Source organism: Pseudorca crassidens, chromosome 16 (assembly GCF_039906515.1).
Source record: "Pseudorca crassidens isolate mPseCra1 chromosome 16, mPseCra1.hap1, whole genome shotgun sequence".
NCBI lineage: Eukaryota > Metazoa > Chordata > Mammalia > Artiodactyla > Delphinidae > Pseudorca > Pseudorca crassidens.
In genome coordinates this window covers 38,510,015-38,532,749 of record NC_090311.1, presented here as the reverse complement: position 1 = coordinate 38,532,749, position 22,735 = coordinate 38,510,015, and the positions used below count along the sequence as shown (strand labels likewise).

The 22,735-nt window shown below is 42.9% G+C and overlaps 1 protein-coding gene across 11 annotated transcripts in view; it reads right to left on the bottom strand.

Annotated features, from left to right (window-relative positions):
- The window catches only part of SGMS1 (sphingomyelin synthase 1), a 290,636-nt gene that overhangs the window by 174,861 nt on the left and 93,040 nt on the right, over positions 1-22,735 (bottom strand). The window contains exon 5 of one of the 11 annotated variants that reach the window (XM_067710131.1): positions 14,595-14,688. The exons of the other annotated variants lie outside the window; for them this stretch is intronic. The gene's annotated coding sequence lies outside the window, so the exon portion shown is untranslated. The remainder of the gene's footprint in view (positions 1-14,594; positions 14,689-22,735) is intronic. 11 annotated transcript variants of the gene reach the window in all.

Here is a 22,735-nt window from a genome sequence, read left to right as displayed (position 1 = left end):
GTGTACTGTGGTGACAAGTGCTTCCAAGGAAATAAACCAGAGACAGGGAGGGAGGGCTGGGGGAGGAGCAATTGGAGCTGCTACTGCTGTCGTAGCCTTCAGCCCACAATCCAAAAGGGTATAGAGACCTTCTAAAGCAGAAATTGTGTTTTGTCCCTTCCTGCTTAAAATCCAAAGAGTAACATGCTCTCTGGACATCCAGGATCCTCATGGAGTAGCCCCCAGCCTCGCCACATTCATCTCTTGTCATCCACTCGTGATTTATGTACTGGCGATAACACCTATGCTTCCTCTAATGTGCCCTGATGTGCCTCCCATTCCGGTGCCTCTCACCTCACGTGGAGGAACTCCTCTCCCTGTCCATTCACAGCACATCCCTGGGACCTTCCCTTCAATACTGAGGACTAGAGACGAGGAGGGAAACCTGTCCACAAACTACCATTCTGACCAAAATGAAATGATCTGAGAATTCAACTATCTACAATTATCTGTTTTAGACATCATTTTATACACAATTTTGTATTATACACAAAGGTACTTTGTTACATTTTTAACTTACTCTAGGCAGAGTACTTAATGAAACATGTTTGATTTTTCCCTCTTCTCTGGGTTAATTAAAGAAATTAATTGGCAGAGGTAATTCCATATGATTCACACACAGACTAAGAAAAATTAGCTAAGACAGCTTGTAAATAAACATCATGAACATGTGCACACCCACAAGCAAGTAAGGCAGAGTTCCACCTACATAAACGGACTGAGTCATGCTTCAATCCAATTCAACAGGTCGTCTCTAAGTCCTTATAAGGTGTTCTGTCATCTATTCCGTGCTGCAGGAGTTTCAAAAAAAAAAGGGTAGAATAGGAACCTCGGGTTCCTATGTTCCTAGGTTAGACAATGTGGAAAGACGTTAAACTACATGGTATCTTTAAAACCCTAGCGAAAAAAACCTTGGAACTATTTTTTAGATAATTATACATAGTTACATAAACAATTGCAATTTTAAGTATGGGTATTTAACAAAGTTAAAATTGCACCTCTTCCATCACTGTCCATTTTTGTTGTGTGTATGTATACATATATTTGCTGGAGGAAAGGAGGAATTGGTTGGCTGGATGGCTTTTAGTTTGTTTAACCAGAGGTCTTGCTTTGTGGACCAAGATGGCGTCTTTACTACGTGCTGTATTTGCACTTCAGAAATGCCTGGCGTGGGCCTTGCCTCTTCCCTGTCAACAGGACCGGAGTGCCCGGCTGCCTGGCTGTCCTTCCACAAACTCCCTCCTCCCCAAGAGGCAGCTCACCTGACAAGGTATCAATCTGTGGCTATGACTGATCAGAACACCACTTACCTGGGTAATCATCTCTACTCCTTATGAAAAGAAGACTCTTAAATTTCCACCTCCAGCCTCTCCCCACACAAAGATGATTTTCAGATGACAAAAGAAAAAAAAAGCCAGAACAGCAAGAGAAGTTGGGAAAGAAAGATGCAGGCCCAGACTCATCCCATAGCTGAGCTCCTGAGGGAGTCGAGGGGAGTCCCCACTGAGGGCCTGCTTCCTCCTGCTTCCTGCTATCTGCCCACGTGACAGAAGAAGGCGGCAAACTCACCTGCACACAGACCCGCCTCCTGCCTTTAATACCGGGAAGGTTCAGTCCTTTAGGTCCGCCCACAGGATGACAAATATCTGCCCGCATTTCACAACAGTTTCTGAATGAGTTGTTCTTAAATTCACTAAAATTTCAGGATTCTGTTACTTAATACCGCGCAAAGTTTTGTCATGTGAGAATACTGGGGCAGAAAAGAAAGGAAGAAATGCCTTCCATTTCAATATCCAGGTCCTCGGCTTTAAATGTATTTAGGTAGATGCCCTCCAGACCTCACAGGCTTTTGCTAAGAAAGTAAAAATGTGCAAATTTACAAACGTACATCAACTTTTCCACTTTAACAAGCGCTCCAAAAAGTAGATTGATTTGTCGCAGGTCAGAAAATGAACTTATCACCCAAGTAAGATTTGCACCATAAATCAATTTCTCCCATGATAATATAAAGAGAAAGATACCATTAAGCCCAACCTGAAATAAACTATCAGTATGAAACCATATGAAAAATGGCTGTTGGAGAAAATTCTTTAAATCTTCATAGACTTATATGAAAAAACAGCTACCCCTAGCCCCACCTGGCATGGAGAGGTACCGCCTTAGAGACAATGAGAATCCTGTATTCCTCAAAGAGGTGTGAACTCCACTTGTGATGTCTGCAGAAAGCTCAGCTTTCAGAATAAAAAGTTTTAGATGTTCATCTTCCTTTGTCACTGATAGGGAAATGATTAGTTACTGCCTGGGCCAGAGAAGGGAAATGAACTTGCAGGCTTGTGTGAAAACAACAAAATGCTGTTTTTCCATAACAGCTGATTAAGAACAGGCTGTCCTAAGTGCAGTGGAGTGAAACGTTCCTTCCTGGTTCCCAGCTCTCAGAGGAGGAAAGAGCAGCTCTGCAGGCTTGGCCTTCAATGAACAAAGCTTGGGGTTCGCCCCCCTGCAGAGACACTGCGTCCACGGTCACTGCCACTCTGACAGCCTGGAGTAACTGACGCCTTAGAGACTCAGGAGGACAGAAGGCCATCAAGATACTTGAGGGTGTCCCTGAGTATATTTCACAGAGCAGATTACTAAAATCAGATAGGTTTTGTAAAGAGAGAGAAAGCCAAGAAAGCTGAGTAACTTACACCAACACTCTTGTGCTGTAGCTATAAATCCTCTCATGTTCCTGGGAACCCAGAAGCATGTTATGTCTGCTTTGATTAGAGAGAAGATTCTGAATAAGGTGGCCTATATAAACGGTGACATATTACCTGTCTAAAACCTGGGATATAATCTGACAAGTATAAACACACGTCTAGAATCTACCAAGCAGAATATCTGGAAGCAAGGACAGTCTCACAAAATCCAGGATGTGTCATCACCCTACCTACTTTGCAAGATTCCCAGGCCCCTCCTCTGGAGACTTAAGTCAGTAAATCTGGGTGCTGCCTGAGAATCTATATTTTTAACAAGCACTTCGAGGCGATTCTTATGTTCAGGCAAGTTTGGGGAACACTGGAGTGAGCCAATTATACCCTCTAACACAGTCCTCTTTAAGATACGTCTACATTTAAATCCCATTTAGTAATACCATCAATTATGTTAAGCTTATAAATGGTAACAATAATGAATATGTCTTCCCCTAACCCCTCAAATAATAAAACAATTTTGGTAATACCCATTTTAAAGAAAGAGGTGAAGTAACTTGTACAAAGTCACAAGCTAGTAAGTGATTGGGGGGGAGGGGAGGGGGTGGGATTCAAACAGAGGTGTGACTTCAACAGCTGTACCCGTAACCTTTTATTTACATATACAGCCTTCTCTTTCACAAGTATAGATCCTGTTTACAAGTGATAGCAATTGATTTAGAACCCAAAGTAAAAAAGATTTCAGGAAACCATTTATGAACTACTAGTACTTTCAAATTACTGGCTGTGTAGAGACCCAGGGATCCAGCAATATCTCTAACAAAAGGTTTTTATCCTGTGCTGCCCTCAGATTTCTACTTTAAGGAAGTTTGGATCCTAATCTCCATACCTTTCCCTAGCAATTAAAAAGATGCAATCAAAAAGTCAATGACCGCTCCCAGAAAAATAATTAGCTCAAACGAATTACAATGTGCTATAATTGAGCCCCAAATCTGAACAATAGATCAGATGGAGGGCTACATGTTTATACTGATCTGTAAAGAATTTTAAAAGATGTGATATTCAAATATTTTCATAACTGCCCTCTTCTATCATTTCTAACACGGAAATTAAAAAGCAAAAAAAAAGAGAAGAAAATCAAACTTTTCTACTCATCCTGCCTAAACAAACAAAAAAAAGACTTGATATGTCAAATGAACAGTGTCACTACGCCTCTTTCTAGCCTCAGGTTAATTAAAAGTCACTCAAGTTTGAGAAGGATATTAAAACCAGAATGAAAATCAAACTCATGATTCATTCAACGAGTATTTATTGAGGGCTTTCTATACGCCAGGCATTGTTCTAGGTGCTATAGACACAGCAGAGAATAAAACAAACAAAAATTCCTGCCTTTAAGGAGCGCACACCCTCCTAAGAGGATATACACTCTAAAGAAATAAGAAAATAAACAATTTGTCAGACGGTGAAAGGTGCAGCGGGGAGGACCACTGCGTGGTCCGCAAAGGTTTCCCTAACAAGGGGCCATCTGAGCAGAGGCCTGAGGGAGATGGGGGGCAAGCAACACAACATCTAGGGGGGAACACATCCCCAAAGAAGAAGGAGTGTGTCCAGCAGATCTCCATCCCCGCCCAAACCACAATCCCCCCAAATTTTCTATCTGCTCAGATGGTACCACAGTTCTCCCAGTTGCTCAGGACTGGAACTGAGCTGGGCTCCTTCCCCTCCCTCACATCTCCCATCCTGTCCATCTGGTGGTCCTGTGCACTGTGCCTCCTAAATGTTAATCTCCATTCCACACTTGAGAAACAGGCCATCATAATAAACCTGGATGGCTGCAGAAGCCTCCAAACTGGTCTCCCCATTATTTTTTATGCTCCTAGCCCCCAAATCTAAGCTCCACTAAGAAACCAGAGTGATCTCTTAAAAACACATATGAAATTGCATCAAGGCCCTTTTCTAGCTCAATCCTTCCCACTGCTCTTTGGAATAAAATCTGGATCCTGTTAACATATACACACTACTATATATATAAAAAACAGATAATCAATGGGGACCTACTATATAGCACAAGGAACTCTACTTAATATTCTGTAACGACCTATATGGAAAGGGAATCTGAGGGAGAATGGATATGTGTATATGTATAACTGAGTTACTTTGCTACGCACCTGAAACTAACACAACATTGTAAATCAACTATACTCCAATATAAAATAAATACTAAATTAAAAAAAAAAATCTGGATCCTGGATGTCCAGCCCCTGCCAACCTCTCTGAACGATCCATACCCCTCTGTTCCCAGAGCTTGCTGGCCTCTGAGCTACCTTGGCCTTCCTGCAGTCGCTCTAAGGAGCCTAGCTCCCTTCTGCCTTTGCCCATGTGTTCCTTCTGTCTGGAGAGACGCACTCATCTCCCCTGGCACACTCCCCTCTCATCCTTGAGATCTCAAGCTAGAAGCCACTGCCCCAGGGTGATGTTCTGATCTCCCTATCACATGCGATCCTGCACTGCACAATAATTATACACAGTATTTCTCCTAGTACCATCACAACTATAATTAAATCATTATTTCTATAATTTAATGGCTGCCCTGCTCCAATAAACCAATCTCTATGGCGACAAGGACTACATCAGTTGAATTCATTTTTGCATCTCCAAATGTCTTAAAAATAGCAGAGTTCAATACATACTTGGGAAGAGGTTAAGCCTTCCTCCTTACACATCCCTGTATTCTCTCTCAAGGAAAACAAAGAGTTGCATTTTTCCTCTGCATCGTCTACGCCTCATAAATTTGTCTTCTAATAACAAAAATTAGGAACCATGAAAAAGCCATGTTGAAATAACAAAGTTCCAAACTGAGAAGCCCCAAGTTGAGCCATCTGGACCACTTTTTTTTTTTTTTGGCGTCGCCACTCGGCGTGCAGGATCTTAGTTCCCCGACCACGGATCGAACCCTCACCCGCCGCAGTGGAAGCACAGAGTCTTAACCACTGGACCACCAGGGAAGTCCCTTGGACCATGTTTGTTTTTAGCTTTGTTTCATGTTATAGAATCATCTTCCTAAAGGGAAGCCCAGTAAGCAGAGCCCACCCACTCCTCAGACCTCACAGGTTGGTCACTAACTCCTCAAGGAGCAAATTAAAGTAACAAGAAAGAACAGAGAACCCTGGGAGGAAGGACTTCCCACTGGTCCACAGTTATCAGAATCTTTTTCACTGTAATTAAGGCTAACGGGAGGCACTCGCTCTATGACAAGAAGTAAAGGGGTGTTGCAAGGCCCTCATACCACGCAGCTTACAGTTAACGGCGGCCACACTTAGCTGCACCCTAACCAGGAGCCAGCCAGTTGGCAAAGTGCTCTCCTCGTGCAGCACCTCATTTAACTGAACTGAATCTTGGCGACCACCCCATGATCCAAGTGACTTTATCCCCATCTGATCACGGAGGCCGAGGAGGTGAAGTCACTTGCTTGGGCTCACAGAGCTAATAAGTGCTGCGACCCAGGAATCAGAAGCAGCTCTGTTGGGCTCCAAATCCTCAGCAAAGTATGTCATTTGGGACCCAGGGTCCTAGTACCAGTGTACCAGTACCCAAAGTGCTGGTACTGAGTGCGAATCACTTGGCTGCTCTGGTCCCAGCTCCCTGGCTCACAGGACCAGAGAAGGGGAGCGACTGGCACAAGATCACACAGCCCGATGGTAGCTAGGTCCAGCCAACAGTTCCATCCCTGTCAGATGGTCCTTCTGACAGACAGCACCTCCCCTCACAAAAGATCCCTAAAATCCTTAGAATAAATGCTCCAAGTTCAAGCTTTCCTAAGGAACGCTGTAATGTTATAAAAATCCTAAAGTAGCCCTTAGAGTTCAGTGAAAGGAAAACAGAAGGACTTTATCACTCTCCTTTCTTGCAGCTGCCACTGGTCTGAATTCACACAAACAGCCCCTTGTCTCTGTGCTGCCATGCAGCTCTTCTAAGCGACAGAAGCCCAGGAACACAGAGGCCCTGGGCCCAGGCCAGCTAGAGCCGAGCTAAACAGGCTAAAAAGCAGGCGGTTCTGACACCCTTTAATCAACCACCATTCACTCTGGAGAAGCAATACACACCATTTTGCACACACTTCTGTACGAGAGCAAGTGGAATAAGGCCTGAGCCGTCGAAGTCACCTGTGCACCCTGAACAGCACACAGCACCCTGATTTTTATGATCCCGGTGGCAAAACCATCACTGCATCCAGGTCAGTTTACCGTGGACTCCAACCCCCTTGCCCTCTTCCAGAATGAGGCGGCTAACAGCCAGCAGCCTGGTATACACCACCTACCGGCCACCGCTGGGCCTGCCGGGGCAGACCAAGGCAGCAACTATATGCACCTGGTGTGTGGAAGCTCTTCTGAAGAATCACCCCTAAATGGCCTCATCTAGGGGCTTCAGGAGCTTCAAACACCAACATGCAAACATCCCAGAGCAACCAGTGCCAGGAGAACTTCTGTTGTGACAAGGCCTCCAGACCAGCAGCTGCCCTGGTTACCGTGAGCCCCAGCTCAGCCTGGGACGGACGAGGGCCACGTCATCCGCCAAGACAGAGCCCATCAGGGACGACTCACGGAGGGCTGGCTGAAGGTGGACTCACCCACTCGCTGCAGACCCAGCTGCCCAGCCAGAGCCACCGGCCACAACGCGTGACGCCCCCGAGGGTGCTGTGCGCTAGCAGTGCTCCATTTAAAACTCGTTAAAAGCCACTCGTTCTGTGAGACCTTCTGTTAAGTGAAAATAATGCCTATGAGGGCACCTCAAATATTCAAAGAGCTAAACAATCTAAGGGTATCAAGAGGGTCACCATCTGGGTATGCTGCCCACACTTGAGGACTGAGATGTAGGGGATATAACTTTAAGAGGTCCCCACTGTCCCTGAAGGAGGAAGGGTGATGTGAACCCTAGAGCTGCAACCTGGGGCAACTTACACGAGCTTCTACCGCTCACTTCCCTCAGCGGCAGATTGGGGTTAACAACCGCTCTCTCGGTACCACAGTGGAATATCACGTGAAAAAAAGGAAGTCACCCTCTGGCACAGTGACTGGCACATAATAAACCATAAACAAATGCTCGCTTCCTTCTTTAAGGCTTTTAAAGAGCTTACTTTCTTCAGCATTATGCATTCCTTTTCCCTTTTATTAATTTCTCAAAATCTTCTTTCAAAACTAACAACCCACAACTACTCTAATTCCAGCAGTTCAGTTTATTTTCCTTAAGGACACGTGTGGAAAAGAATGTCAAGATGTATGTCCAATGATGGTCACTCCATCATTATTTGTGACCTTCAAAAAAAAGTAACAGCTACTAACTAGAATCCAATTACAGCACTTACAATAAAACAGGTAGCTCAGTGAATGCTAATAAAAGGAAAGTGCTTTAAAGTATAGCTTTACATAGTATGATCAAACATGGGATTAAAAACTTAAATAAACATATATAAATAAATATATATTACATATATGCTAGCTTTGGTATCCAAATAATTTACCAGTGGGAAGGACAAAAGGAATAAGGGTGGGAGGATGTGGTAGGCAAAATAACGGCCCCCCGTCCACATCCTAACCCCCCCAGAACCTGTGACTATGTTACCTTACACAGCAAAAGGGGCTTTGCAGATGTGATAAATTAAGGATACTGACATGGGAAGAGTAGCCTGGATTATCCAGGTGGCCCCAGTCTAATCACATGGGTCCTTAAAATCAGAGACCCTTTCCTGGATTTGACTACAAAAAAATGGTCGGAGAGAAGATGGAGGAAGAGGCCATGGGCCAAAGAACACTGGCAGCCTCTTGAAGCCAGGAAAGGGCAAAAGCCTCGGACATGTTGATTTTAACCCAGTGAGACCCATGCTGGGCTTCTGACTTGCAGAAGCATTAAGATAATAAATTTGTGTCGTTTCATAACATTGACGTTGTAGTAATTAATTATACCAGCAATAGAAACTAATAGAGGGGGTAAATTACTTATAATTTTATATCTTTCCTGATAATCTGAATATTTACTGTATACATTATATATATACAAATATATTGCTTTTACTTTAACACTTATTTAGTTGGGGAGGAAGGGAAGAAATTCTTTGCCCCATTTCAATGTAATGATTCCCTGATCACAAAAGCTTTCATACAGCACTTGTCTCCTCCTGCCTGAAAAATTGGGCGCTCTCTTTCAGGACCAAACAAAAGCCTCCTTACACACCAAGGCCCGACTCAAGTGATGCATCCCAGGTCAGGGCCTCCTCCTTAGGGGTCTCCCCTACAGCTGACCTTAAGGGGGCTGCACAGAGCTCTGTCAACCCTGCTGGATGGTGAGCTCCTTAAAAACAGGGCTTGAGGCTTATTTGCCTGTGTAAACCCAACTCCTCATAACACGCATAACATGTGGTTAATGATTAAGTGTTTGCTCAGCTGAAAAAGACTACTGGATCACATTAAATCCAAGCCAATCTAGTAAACCCTGGTTTTAAATTAACAAGGCGCCTTCTGCTGGGAAAAGACTGTTGTAACCTCACATGCATTATCCAGCTATCTATTCCATAAAGGTAGAAGTTATATCCTTCAACCTCACAAATCACAGTTAACAGATCATAGTTAAATCCTCCTTCAAAATCAAATTTTGAGGAGACTTCCCTGGTGGTGCAGTGGTTAAGAATCCGCCTGCCAATGCAGGGGACACAGGTTCGAGCCCTGGCCTGGGAAGATCCCATGCCGCGGAGCAACTGAGCCCGTGAGCCACAACTACTGAGCCTGCACCCTAGAGCCTGCGTGCCACAACTACTGAAGCCCACGCGCCTAGAGCCTGTGCTCCGCAACAAGAGAAGCCACCGCAGTGAGAAGCCCGCACACCCCAGCAAAGAATAGCCCCTGCTCGCCACAACTAGAGAAAGCCCGCACGCAGCAACGAAGACCCAACGCGGCCAAAAATAAATAAATAAATAAATTTTTTTAAAACTCAAATTTTGACTTCGATTTACAAAGGATGGTGGTTATCAAGAGATACTGCTTCAGAGCTCCAGGGCATTGAATTTACAGTCTGAATCTTCTAGTTCCTGCTGTAGACATTTGTGAGTTATATTTAAACTATACTGGCTGTAGTGCTGAAGTTAGCCTTCCTTCCTCCCATCAAATCAAAACACTGGGTTTCCCCAATAGGATATTTTCTCATCCATTCTAGGGAAAAAAAAAAAAAAAATCACAGCACAGTTGTTATGGCTGAGATTTAAAACAATCCAAAACAGAAGTCTACTCCATTAATGACTGTTTTAATGGCAAAGAAGCCAGGAGAGGAGACAGAGTGACATCTGATTAAATATTCACATACTAAAGACTGCATCCGCTAAAGCAAGAACCAGAAGCTTTTGTTTTAATATCCCAGCAGCATTCTGTTTAAAAAGATTAGAGCATCCATCTCTATGGTGACAGTTATTTCCATTGCTCAATTAGAGGCCAAAGTACTGAAGAGGTTACGCTCCTGTGTTTGAACGAGACATCTTATATAACCAACGACTTCACAAATCCTTACAAATCGTGGACAAGTGACAGACACTGAATTCTTCATGGGTATTTAAGCCAACGAACATCATTAATTATTCATTTTTGTTGGTGGTTGTGTTTTCATCTTAAAGTCAGATTTACTGGGGTATAATTTACATGCAATAACTTGTCGTTTTTAGGTAACAGTTCTATGAGCTTTTACCAAAACATATAGTCATGTAATCATCACCACAATTGAGATACAGACTATTTCATACATTCCAAAAAGTTCCCTATGCCCTTTGAAAGTCAATCTTCTCCCCCATTCCCAGCCCCTAGCAACCACTGATCTGTTTTCTAACCCTATACTTTTGTCTTTTCCAGAATGTCATACGAATGGAATCATACAGTAAGTACCCTTTTGAGTCATACAGAATGTACCTTTTTGGCTTCTTTCACATAACATAATGCATTTGAGATTCTTCCAGATAGTTGTGTTTGTTCTTTGTTAGTACTGAGTAATAGTCCATTGATGTCCAGTTTGTTTATCCACTCACTTGTTGAAGGACATGTGAGTGTTTTTCAGTTATGGGCAGTTAGAAATAAAGCTGCTGCTGGGTATTCCCTGGCTGTCCAGTGGTTAGGACTCTGCACTTTCACTGCGGAGGGCCCGGGTTCAATCCCTAGTAGGGGAATTAAGATCTCGCAAGCAGTAAGGCACAGCCAAAATAAATAAATATTTAAAAAATAAAGCTGTTGCAAATATTAGCCTACAGGTTTCTGTGTGAACAGAGGTCACTCCTCCTGGGTAAATACCTAGGAATGAAAGTGCTATTTTGTATGGTAAGTATATATTTAACTTTGTAAAAAACTACATGTTTTCCAAAGTGGCTGTACCATTTTACATTCCCACCAGCAATGCAAGAGAGTTCAAGTTGTTCTGTATCTTTGTCAGCACTTGGTAATATCTATTTTTGTTTCATTTGCCTTTTTTTTTTTTTTTTAGCTATAGGTATGTAGTGGTATCTCATTGTGTTTTTCTTTTAACCTTTGATTCTGAAAAAAAAAAATTTTTTTTGGCCACGCCACACATCTACGGTTAGTTCCCCAAATAGGGATTGAACCCGCGCCCTTGACAGGGAAAGTGCAGAGTCCTAACCACTGGACCACCAGGGAATTCCTGAAATAATTTTAGACTCACACAGAAGTTGCAAAAACAGTGGAAAGCTCCCATGTATTCCCCTCTTATCTTACATAACCACAATATAAGTATCAAAAGCAAGAACTTGACATTGGTACAATACTGTTAACTAAACTACAGACCTTGTTCAGATTTCATTAGTTTTTACATGTACAGTTCCTGTCCCCTTTTTTTGCATACAGTTCTATAAAATTTTATCACATGTATAGATTCATATAAACACTACTACAACCCGGATATAGATCTGTTCCATCAAAGCACATTCTATTTTGAAAAGACCTTTTCGGTTTTGCAAACACCATCTGCTGGAAGGGACTTTGGTAAATGATGACTTTCTTCTGCCCTTTTTCCTTGACCAAATTAAAAGTCTGTTATCCAAAATTAAAAAGAAAGAAAAAGAAAAAAGAAACAGACTCACAGATATAGAGAACATACTAGTGGTTACCAGTGGGGAGAGGGAAGGGGGCAGGGGCAAGATATGAGGTAGGAGATTAAGAGGTACAAACTCTTAGGTATAAAATGGGCTACAAGTATATTGTACAACACAGGGAATATAGCCAATATTTTATAATAACTACAAATGGAGCATAATCTTTAAAATTTGTGAATCACTATGTTGTACACCTGAAACTTACATAATATTGTACATCAACCATACCTCAACTTAAAAAAATGAAAAAAAAAAGTCAGTTATCTATTCTCAGACTGTGCTGTGCAAAGTCTCTGTGTGTTGACAGAGAAGTTCACTTCTCTGGATGGGTGTCTGTCCTGTTCATTCTTTCCTTATTATAGACCAAGCCCAGTGCAGGCAGTATGGATAAAAGGTTGACGAGAAAGCAATAGTTCTTGTCTTTAAAATAACTTGAGTAGAGAGGTATTTACACACACACACAATTACAAACTGAGATAAGTACCATCCATGAATGAAAAGTCAAAGGTCCACTGAAACTAAAACACGATCTGGTTTGGACTGGGAGGACCTTGTGACTTAGCCTCATCCTGAGACTTAGTATTTGAGGCCTTTCCACAGAAATAGGGCATCTAAGTATCTGAGCTGTTGAGCAGTGAGTATGTAACCAACAAATTCTTAGAGCAGAAGAATATAAGGAAGCCCTCCAGCGCTGAGAAACCATACCAAGGACTGCTTATCTTCTTAGGTCAAAGCCTGGCCCCAAAGATATAGAGAATTGGCACCTGCCCATGTGTTACTTTAGGGATATCTACAGCCCTCAATGTTTCTTTCCAACCACCTGCCACAGTGAACCAAATCCACCATTAGAGATCTTTTAGTTATAGAGGTGTCCCTCTGCTCTACACTAGTCACAGTGAAATGCCATCAGCAAAGGGGGACATAGGAAACCCCCACTGGCTTCTGGCTGATGACTGGTATGACCCTCTCTTCCTGTCCCGGGGGCCCACTTCCACATCTTCCAGGGCACAGTTGCTTCCTCTCCCCTTGGGTCCTCACTATAGCTGGTTCATGTTTTTATTAGGAGTAATCTCTGTTTGTTCCCACGTTTCTCTCCCCTTCTCTACCAATAGCACAAACAGTCCGACCCATCTCTGTATCTCCTGGCATCTGCACCCCAGCTCCCATGCACACAGTAGGTGGTCAACAAATGCTTTGTGAATATTCAAGGCACGACTATCAGATTACAATGTGTGAAGCGGGCCCTTGAGGGATTGGATGGGTCTCAACATGAAAGACACCCATGGAGGCATGAGACAGTTGGTGCATTTCAAGAATTGTACCACAAGGTTCTAAATGTAACAGCAGGATGCTTGGGCACTGGACAGAGGGGAGGGCAGGACAAAAGGAGATGTGTGAGGGAGTAAGAGATAAGATGTGCCCACACACGATGAAGCTCAGGACCAGCCCAGCATGACACTTGCCGGGAAAACGGCAGCTAGACTGGTGGAGAGGAAGAAGGGAGAGGGCAGGCTCTTTCTCCGAGACTTGCTTCCGAGGGCATGTGCCATGAGCTGGGCTCGGGGGGGAGGCCAGGAATTCAAAAAGGAAGTAGGCATGTGCAAAAGCTGCTGTGGGACTCAGCCGGGAAATCAGGAAGAACTGAGAGCAAGAGAATAAAAAAATTCCCCAAAGCAGCTAGTTCGTAGTACATGCTTCTGCCTCTTTCCAGAGAGACTCTAATCTTTTCCTTAAAGTCACACATGGCTTCCAAAACACCCTGGGGCCGTCTGTGCAAAAGGCAATGACCTGTGTCTGAAGGCCTGGGAGTGCTGGCTACAATCCTGAAATGCCTCCTGAGCCAGCCAAGAGGCCAGGAAGTCTCCAGGCCCACTAAAGAGCTGATGAGAAAATACAATAAAGCACTGCTCTTGGCCCTGCACTAGTGGAGCCTCTTACACAGAGAAATTGTACATTCAGTGATTAGTAAATGCAGGAACTGACAAATCAAAACACTCACTGTTTTGCAATCTTAAAACAGTTGTTTTGGCCTTATTTTAAAGTATCAGAAAACTACTCTAGCCCATGTTTGCAAAATCACTAGCTGCTGCAATAAATGACCACATGGCTTTTAACCAAGACTTTCTCTTAACCAGCACCTTGACCTCTGCCACCCCAAGGCAGACCAGGGTGATACGTGGAGTGGACATGAGCGTAAACCCCCTAAAGAGGGGAGGGCACCACGGGCAGCCACGCTTCTCAGGGGCAGCCAGCTCGGAGAGTCACCAGGTGATGATGTGAAATATATTCAAAAACTAATAGGGATACCCTTCTTATCAGTTTTGCTCACAATTTTTCTATTATGCTCATATATGGGTAATAAGTGCTACCATTACGATGCTAGTTGCTAAAAACTTTGAGCTCCCCAGATGCAGGATGCTTAGTACTGGCAGGTCTCGGTCCTGCAAGTTCAGGTTACAAAAAATTGTTTGCACTCTCTGTGTTAACCAGGGTTTCAACCCAATTCCTGGTAACACTGTATACCACAAGGTACTACAGAAACTGGCAACCACTGGGTGGTTTTCAGGGGCCTCTGGGGAAGAGAGCAAAGTGAGGAAAACAGCCCTTCTCAGCTCCAGTTCAGAAAGGTCACCAGACACTGCAATGACCCTCTCTGGCCCCCAGAGTACTATCAACTGAAAAAAAATGCACAGCCTAAAAGCTGAGAATTATGTTTTATCCGGAAACCTTACTGAGGACTATAGCCCGGGATGGCAGCCTCGCAGATAGCTCTGAGGAACTCGTTCAAAGAGGTAAGGGAGGAGCCAGAAGATACAGGAAATTTTACTGGGAAAAAAAAAAAAAAAAAAATTCTAGTTGAACATCAAAAGATTACACTAATCACAAAAAACAGACATCTCAGGTTAATTTACATGGGGAAGATGCAAGAGTCTGGGCTTATTGAAATCATTCCTTTGATATGCATCTTAACTATCTAGGGCCAGTTCCTATTCTTCTGCATCCTGAATTCCCTTCAGGGTGCACCATGGGGGTAACTGCACCCTGAAGGCTGGTGGCTTGATGGCTGGCAGCCTGTGTTTTTCCATCCTGAGTTCCCCTCAGGGTACGAGGTCTGGGCAGCTGCAGTGGCCAATGGCTTTATGGCCACAACATCCTTTGTTTAATAAAATGGCAGGCGTCATTCTTCTTGTCCACAGTACTCACCCCAGCGTGGCCTCCAACCAGGCACACGTTTTCCCCAAGTGCTTGAGCCTCTAATTTACCTTCTCTGCTTCTTCTCCAACCCACTCCCATCCCAAACCCAAAACTCCCTTCTCAATCAGTTCAGTCAGGAAACAGACAATCAACGGTGTGAAAGACACAAAGGCTTCTCCCACCTCAGAGGTTGAAATAACCGTATGTGGGATGTTAAAATATCTCCTAAGTCCTCATTCACCCAAAAGCTATTACAATAATTGATTTAAAGATGAGGATGGCACTAAAAATGCATTAAACGCATACCATCAATTAATGAGATCAGTATTAAGCTTTATATTAAGCTCCAAACCATGCCACTTAAGCCCCAACAGTTTTACTGTATTTATATACATTTTTTTAAACTATAAGCTCTTTAGCACAAATATTCCTAACTGCTCTTTCACGTCGTAAATTGGAAGTGGGTTATTCTTCAGCAACAGGATGCTGCCAGGGAGAAGTGGGACCTGTTTACAAAATGACCAAGAGGAAATGTCACTCCCCTTGTACTTTCAAACCCATAAAGAACAACTATGAATCAAAGCTGGGCTGAAATCGCATTTCACTTCCAACTGTACTCCTACCCAAGGAAAGGAAGCACATTGTTAAGTTCAAAAGACCCAAACATGACATCAAAAAGCTGCCTGTGAGCACCAAACAAAAGATATTTCATATAATTAACCTACAAATGCTAAAAATGCAGTTATGACTCCACCTATATGCCATTGTGTTCCATCGTAGGTATTTCTTTCTTTTTTTTTTAATTAATTAATTTATTTTTGGCTGCGTTGGGTCTTCGTTGCTGCGTGGGCTTTCTCTAGTTGCCGCAAGCGGGGGCTACTCTTTGTTGCAATCCGGGGGCTTCTCATTGCGGTGGCTTCTCATTGCAGAGCACAGGCTCTAGGCACTCAGGCTTCAGTAGTTGTGGCACGCGGGCTCAGCAGTTGTGGCTCGTGGGCTCTAGAACACAGGCTCAGTAGTTGTGGCGCACGGGCTTAGTTGCTCCGTGGCATGTGGGACCTTCCCAGATCAGGGCACGAACCCATGTCCCCTGCATTGGCAGGTGGATTCTTAACCACTGCACCGCCAGGGAAGTCCCTTTCACAGGTATTTCTAAAGGATGCAGTCTAAGTGAAATGCCCATTTTTCCCAGCTAATGTGAGGACAAGGAGAAGGGAAACCAACATTTTGGCAATTGTCTACCCACCATGGGTACCAAACTTTGATATAATAAGAATTTGAGGGCTTCCCTGGTGGCGCAGAGGTTAAGAATCCGCCTGCCAATGCAGGGGACACGGGTTCGAGCCCTGGTCCAGGAAGATCCCACATGCCGCGGAGCAACTAAGCCCGTGCACCACAACTACTGAGCCTGTGCTCTAGAGCCGGCGAGCCACGACTACTGAGCCCACATGCCACAACTACTGAAGCCCGCGCACCTAGGGCCTGTGCTGTGCAAGAGAAGCCACTGCAATGAGACACCCGTGCACCGCAACGAAGAGTAGCCCCCACTCGCTGCAACTAGAGAAAGCCCGCGTGCAGCAACAAAGACCCAACACACTCAAAAAATAAAATAAAATTTAAAAATATATAAAAAAAAGAATCTGAAATTGCAAAATGTCTCTTAATATCCATTCTTCCTTTCTTCCTTAATAACAGAACCCTCACTTTTTAAAACTGGCCCCTAGAATAAGAAGCAATTCACAGACTCTTTTGCAGCTAGGTGTGGCCATGTGGCTATGTTCTAGCCCAGAAGTTCTCCAAGTGGGGTCCTCCCAAGAGGCCTATCTTTTAGGTAATCCATGAGGCCAAAACTATTTTTTATAATAATATTAAGATGATATTTGCCTTTTTAATGTTCTTTCTCTGTGAGTATCGGGGGAGTTTTTCAGAGGGTACATGACACATTATGCCACAACAGACTGAATGCAGAAGCTAATTCGAGAATCCAGGTACTTTCTATGAAGCCAGACATTAAAAGAGATTTATAAAAATGTATAGCAGTGGTAGTCTTCTCACTAATAGTTGGAAAATAGTTATTTTCCCCCAAAAAAAGTAATTTATGCTAACCTGTGATCGTTTATTATTTTAAAATAAATTAATATTTTTAAAATTTCTCACTTTTAATTTCTAACAAAATATTTGCATTAGTTTCCTATTGCTGCTATAACAAATCACGACAAATAGGTAGCTTAAAATGACACAAATTATAGTTCTGGAGGTCAGAAGTCTAAAAAGGGGCCTTCCAGGGCTAAAATGAAGACGTTAGCAGGGCTGAGTTCCTCCTGAAGCAGGGGAGAATGTGTCCCTTGCCTTTTCCAGCTGCTGGAGGCCACGATGGGGAGGAAGGCGGAGCAGCAGATGAAGCATCGCTCGCCCCGCGGCTCACCTCCTGCTGTGCGGCCCGGCGGGGGGGTGGGGCTGGGGACCCCTGCTTTAAGGTAACAGTCATGGCAGGGACAGAGAGGGGCTAACCCTTGTTTGCGTAAAGGATCAACAGGTCACATATTTCCCATCCTTGGGGCCAAGGAGACACCGTACCTGCTCAGAAAGGCTCTTCGGGGGTCAAAAAGGAGGGGGCACCACCCCATAATATGTGATGCCAAGGCCCCCCACAAGCCTCTGGGCTGGAATCCATCTTGGAAAAAAGTTGTGCACGCATGTTGGGGAGGCTAGGGCGGGTCAGGTGGAAAAAGAAACCAGATAATTGGCCAAAGGTAAACAAAGACCCGGAAGAACTGACCTATATAAGTGACTTAACCGCCTCTTCACTGCACTACCCCTCATTAGGAAGGAAGCCCACACCCTCTCTCTCCGGGTGTGCATCTCTGCCTTGCTTCTGTCTTAACTAAACAAACTTGTTTCTCTGCGTGCTGTCCCACTTGTTGTTGTGCTATGTCTCTAATAATAAACTTTTTACCTGTTTTTACAGTTTTTGCCTCCTTGAGAAATGCATTTTTCAATGGGGGAAAGGGCCAGGAGAATTTTGCTTCTAGCCTCTAGCCCCTGGTGGACCAGCAGCTAGGATTCTGCTTTTCATCCAGGCTACCCAGGTTCAATTCCTGGGCCGGGAACTAAGACCTCGCTTCAAGCCACCTCTCACTGCTGTCTCTCGGAGATCACTGCCTCCCTCAAAAGGACTCATTTGATTACACTTGAGTCCACTTGGATAATCTAGGATAATCTCCTCACCTCGAGATCCTTAATGATCACACATACAGTCTCTTTTGCCATGTAAAGTAACATATGCATCTGTTCTGGGGATTAGGAATATAGACATCTTTGGGGGCTATTTCTCTGCCTGCCACAGAATGCTAGCTACAACTCATACAAGCAAAGCTCTTTGGGTCCCTCAGTCATTTTTAAGAGTATAAAGGGTCCTTACACCAAAACATTTGAGAACCAATTGCTCCAGCATATGAATAGATTAGGTGGGAAAACTAAAACACAGAAAAGCTCAGTGATTAACCAAAGCCGAACAGCCTGTAAGCAGACATTCAACTTGAAGCCAGGTGTTCCGGCTACTGATGAACCTCGTACGGCTCCCTCTATGCCGTGCTTCCCACCCCGAACACCCGGACTGAGACAACGGCAAATAAAAATTAATTTTGTGAGCATGTTTGCAGGCATCAGACAAAGGGCGTGACAACAAGCATTCAGATGTGAACTTGGTGAGCAACAGGGAAGGCAGGTTGGAGGAGAAGGTTTTTAAAACAATCTTACTTTTCAAAACCTTCTTTAGAAATACACAAATTTATGATGTCACGTGAGAAAGGAGGAAAATGTTACAAATGGCCAAGTATTCCAGGGCCGAGCCTGAGAGAGGTAACTGTTCTTCATCTAGAGGAGCACGATCAGGACCATAGCTCATGAGACCCAGGGAGCGTGTGAAACAAAACAGAGCTCTGGATCACGTGACGGGGCCTGGTGACCAAACTCAGATTTATGGTCACTCGTCTCGACAACGTCTGCCAAGCCCCAGTTTTGACGGCCTAACTGAAAAGGACACCTGAAAGACCACGTTCTTGGGCTGTCCCTCTGCACCCTTTTGATACAACCAGAGCCACAATTTTGCAGCAGGAAAGAAACTGCACTCAGGTGAACTGTGTTCAAATCAAGCTAATGACCCAAATCACAACCTTCAAGGGAATATACATATTTACAGTTAAAAGAGGGAAACTGGGAGGCTCAAAGGACCAGTTCTTGCTCTACCAAATGAACTGCCTGGCCCAGGCCACAGAACTGGGGGTGGTGGTAATCAGACCCATGCAGTGTGCACCTGTGAATGATGGCTCTCCAGCCTAGAAGGCCACGCAGGGCCTCCTCAGGAACCACTGGCCTCACCTGGTAAACTTCTCCAGTTCTACTTCATCTCTTTCCCAGCTCTCCAGCTGAAGTTTCTAGACTGCTCAGCTAACTAAGCCAAACCAGCAGTAGTACCTGAACTGCCAGCCAATAACCCAAGCATATGAGGACACAGAGTAAGTAACCACTCATTAGAATTTGTTATCCAAGGGAGGAAAAGCCACAGAATTATCTGGTATTTATATCTTCCAAGTGAAAGTATGGGTCCCACAGAAGGCAGTCCCTCAAAGAATCTCTAGTCACAGAGCTCAGCATTCCCTGGGAATGTTTTCACTGCCTGCTTTTTCTAGGATTACACTAGTATTACAAAAATACAACCTGTAACCTACAAAGATTTTGCAGATTCGAAACATTCCTAACATGTCACTGTTGTCACAAAATCCTAATCCACACACCCTGTCAAATCTGTGTAGCCTCTGAAAAGGTATGATTGCCTACAGGTGATGTTTCTGCTGCAGAATGACTAAAAAACTATCAAATCAGCATTCTCAGTTGACATCTATTTTGAAATAATTTTTTTTTCATGTGCCAAAGCACAAGGCAAGTTAACATTTTATAGACCAAAAACTTCAAGCTGCTTTCTATGTCCATTAAGGGGATATAGAATGTAAGGTCATGGAGTTTACAGAGATGATGCCCCTTATTCACAACAGCAAACATCTATTTTCTCTACTCTCCATCTGCAGGCAGAGATCCACATTATCTAAGATACCGAACAGAAAGAAAAATGACACTTTAACAGAAAATAGACTAGAACTCTGTTCTTATGAGTTATTCTAAAAGTAATGAATACTGTCTTCTTCCAACTTCCAAGAAGTAAATATTCAATGGATCAACTAGAAAAAGAACCCAGGCAAAAGTGGAAGGATAGAGTATGTGATATGAATACAGATGTGGTTTACCTGGCTTTCAAAGAGATCAGTATTTCATTATTTTCCAGTCCCTTGGTGAAATAAAGTAATTTACCATGTAAAGTTTAAAGGATTTAAGAAAACTGATAGGGCTTCCCTGGTGGCGCAGTGGTTGAGAGTCCGCCTGCTGATGCAGGGGATGCCGGTTCATGCCCCGGTCTGGGAGGATCCCACACGCCGCGGAATGGCTAGGCCCGTGGGCAATGGCCGCTGAGCATGCGCGTCCGGAGCCTGTGCTCCACAGCGGGAGAGGCCACAGCAATGAGAGGCCCACGTACCGCAAAAAAAAAAAAAAAAAAAAATACTTTCTAACACATTGGGTAGCTCCAGGTAGAGAAACAAATCCCAAGAGGTTAAGAACAGTGCACTGAAACCTAAGCAAAGAAGAGAGCAGCAGTCACCCTGGAGACAACTACAAATACCAGCAATGAAATGAACAGGGCATCTAGACCTTTAGCTTTCAGCCAGGTGGGGAAAGCCCAACCTGAAACCAGGAATTCCAAAGGGAACAAGAGTGGTCCTGGTCCTGTAGCATCCTCCTGGCTCCAAATTTCAAGAAGTAAGATCTCAAGATTCCAAGACATAATTATCAAAAAAGCCAAAAAAATTTATATCAAATAAGATATAATTATCAAACAAATACATAATTAAAATTCACCATGCACACTAGGAAACAAGCCACAGAAACAGATTTAGATCACCAAAGATTTCAGATACTGGCATTATCAAATACAGAATATGAAATAGCTCAGTTTGGTGCTGTTTAAAGAGATGAAAGATGGAGCAAAAAGAAAATGAGTAAGCAAAAAGACACCATCAAAAAAATATTCACACAGGTTTGCAGCAGCAGAAGAACCTTTAGAAATGAAGAAATATAATCACTGAAATTAAAAACTCAGTGGATGGGTTAAATAAAAGATTCAACACAGCTGAAGAGAAAATTACTGGACTGAAAGCTAAATCTTAAGAAATTACCCAAATGAAGCAGAGAAAGACAAGGAAGAAGATATCCAATATGAATTAAAAGACATGAAGAATAAAGAGAAGTCCTAACATCTATTTAATCAAAACCAGAAGGAGACAATAGAGAAAATGTAGGAGAGACAGTATTCAAAGCATTAATAGCTGAGAAATTTTCAGAGCTGATGAATGATGTGAACTCACAGATACATAAATCACAACAAATATAAACAGGAAGCTGTACATAAACATGTTGTAGTGAAACTGCAGTAATCCAACAACAAATAAGTAAGCCAAATCATCTACTAAAGAATGGCAAATGAAAGATTAACAGATTTAACAGCAAAACTGAAAGCCATAAGACAGTGGAATGGTATATTATACACTCACAATGCTGGGAGAAAAATAACTGTCAGGTAAGAACTCTGAGAGTGAAATAAAGACATTCTAACATAAATCAAAACTGAGAGAAGTTACCACCAAAATATTTTAAGGAAAGAAAATTCTAAAGAAGGCAAATCTCACCAGAGAAAAGGCAAAGGACAGAAGAAGGGAAGAGAAGCAAGATATAGTAAACACAGAGATAAAGTGAAACAAATACTATCTCTAATAACAATTGTCTAATTTGTATGGTGAAACATATAACAGAACTGACTGAAAAGAACACATAAGTACAGAAGAACACAGTCTTCATTAGGTGTCCTATGAGTTTTGTATTATTCTGGAAGGGGATAAGAGGACCTTAACTACTGATTAACTTTAAAACTATTAAGTGTACACAGTGTACTTTCAGGGTAATCATTAGAAGAATAGAAAGAAAATGCATAATTTCCAAATGAACAGAGAAAAAATACTGAATGAGAACACAAATCAACAAAAACTTCAATCAAAGAGGATGAAGGTTAGCAATGAAACTGCAACATAGTTAAAAGAGAGACTGTTAGACTACATTTCAAAAACCAAAACCAAAAAAAAAAAAACAGAAACAAACAAAACTGCACTAGCCATGCAAGAAAAGACTGAGAAGTTTCTCTACATTAAAGTCATAAACTCTGTTCTCCAAAGGACACTTAAAAAAAAAAAGATGCTCAATTTCACCATTAATTAGGAAAATGTAAATTAAGACCACATGATATACTATTTTATACTCACTAGAACGGCAACAAAATACCACATGTTGGAAGGAAATGGAGCAACAGATAAACTATGATAGATTTTCAGAATAGAATTTTATTTAACAATAAAAATTAATTTAGTACCATTAATGTAACAAGTGAATCTTAATTTAACTGAGTGAAAAAAAATGAAAGCTGCAGAGTATTACATGCAATATATTCTTATCAAGCCTAAAAACAAGTAAAACTAGGCAATATATTGTTTGGATATATACATGGGCATAGTAATTA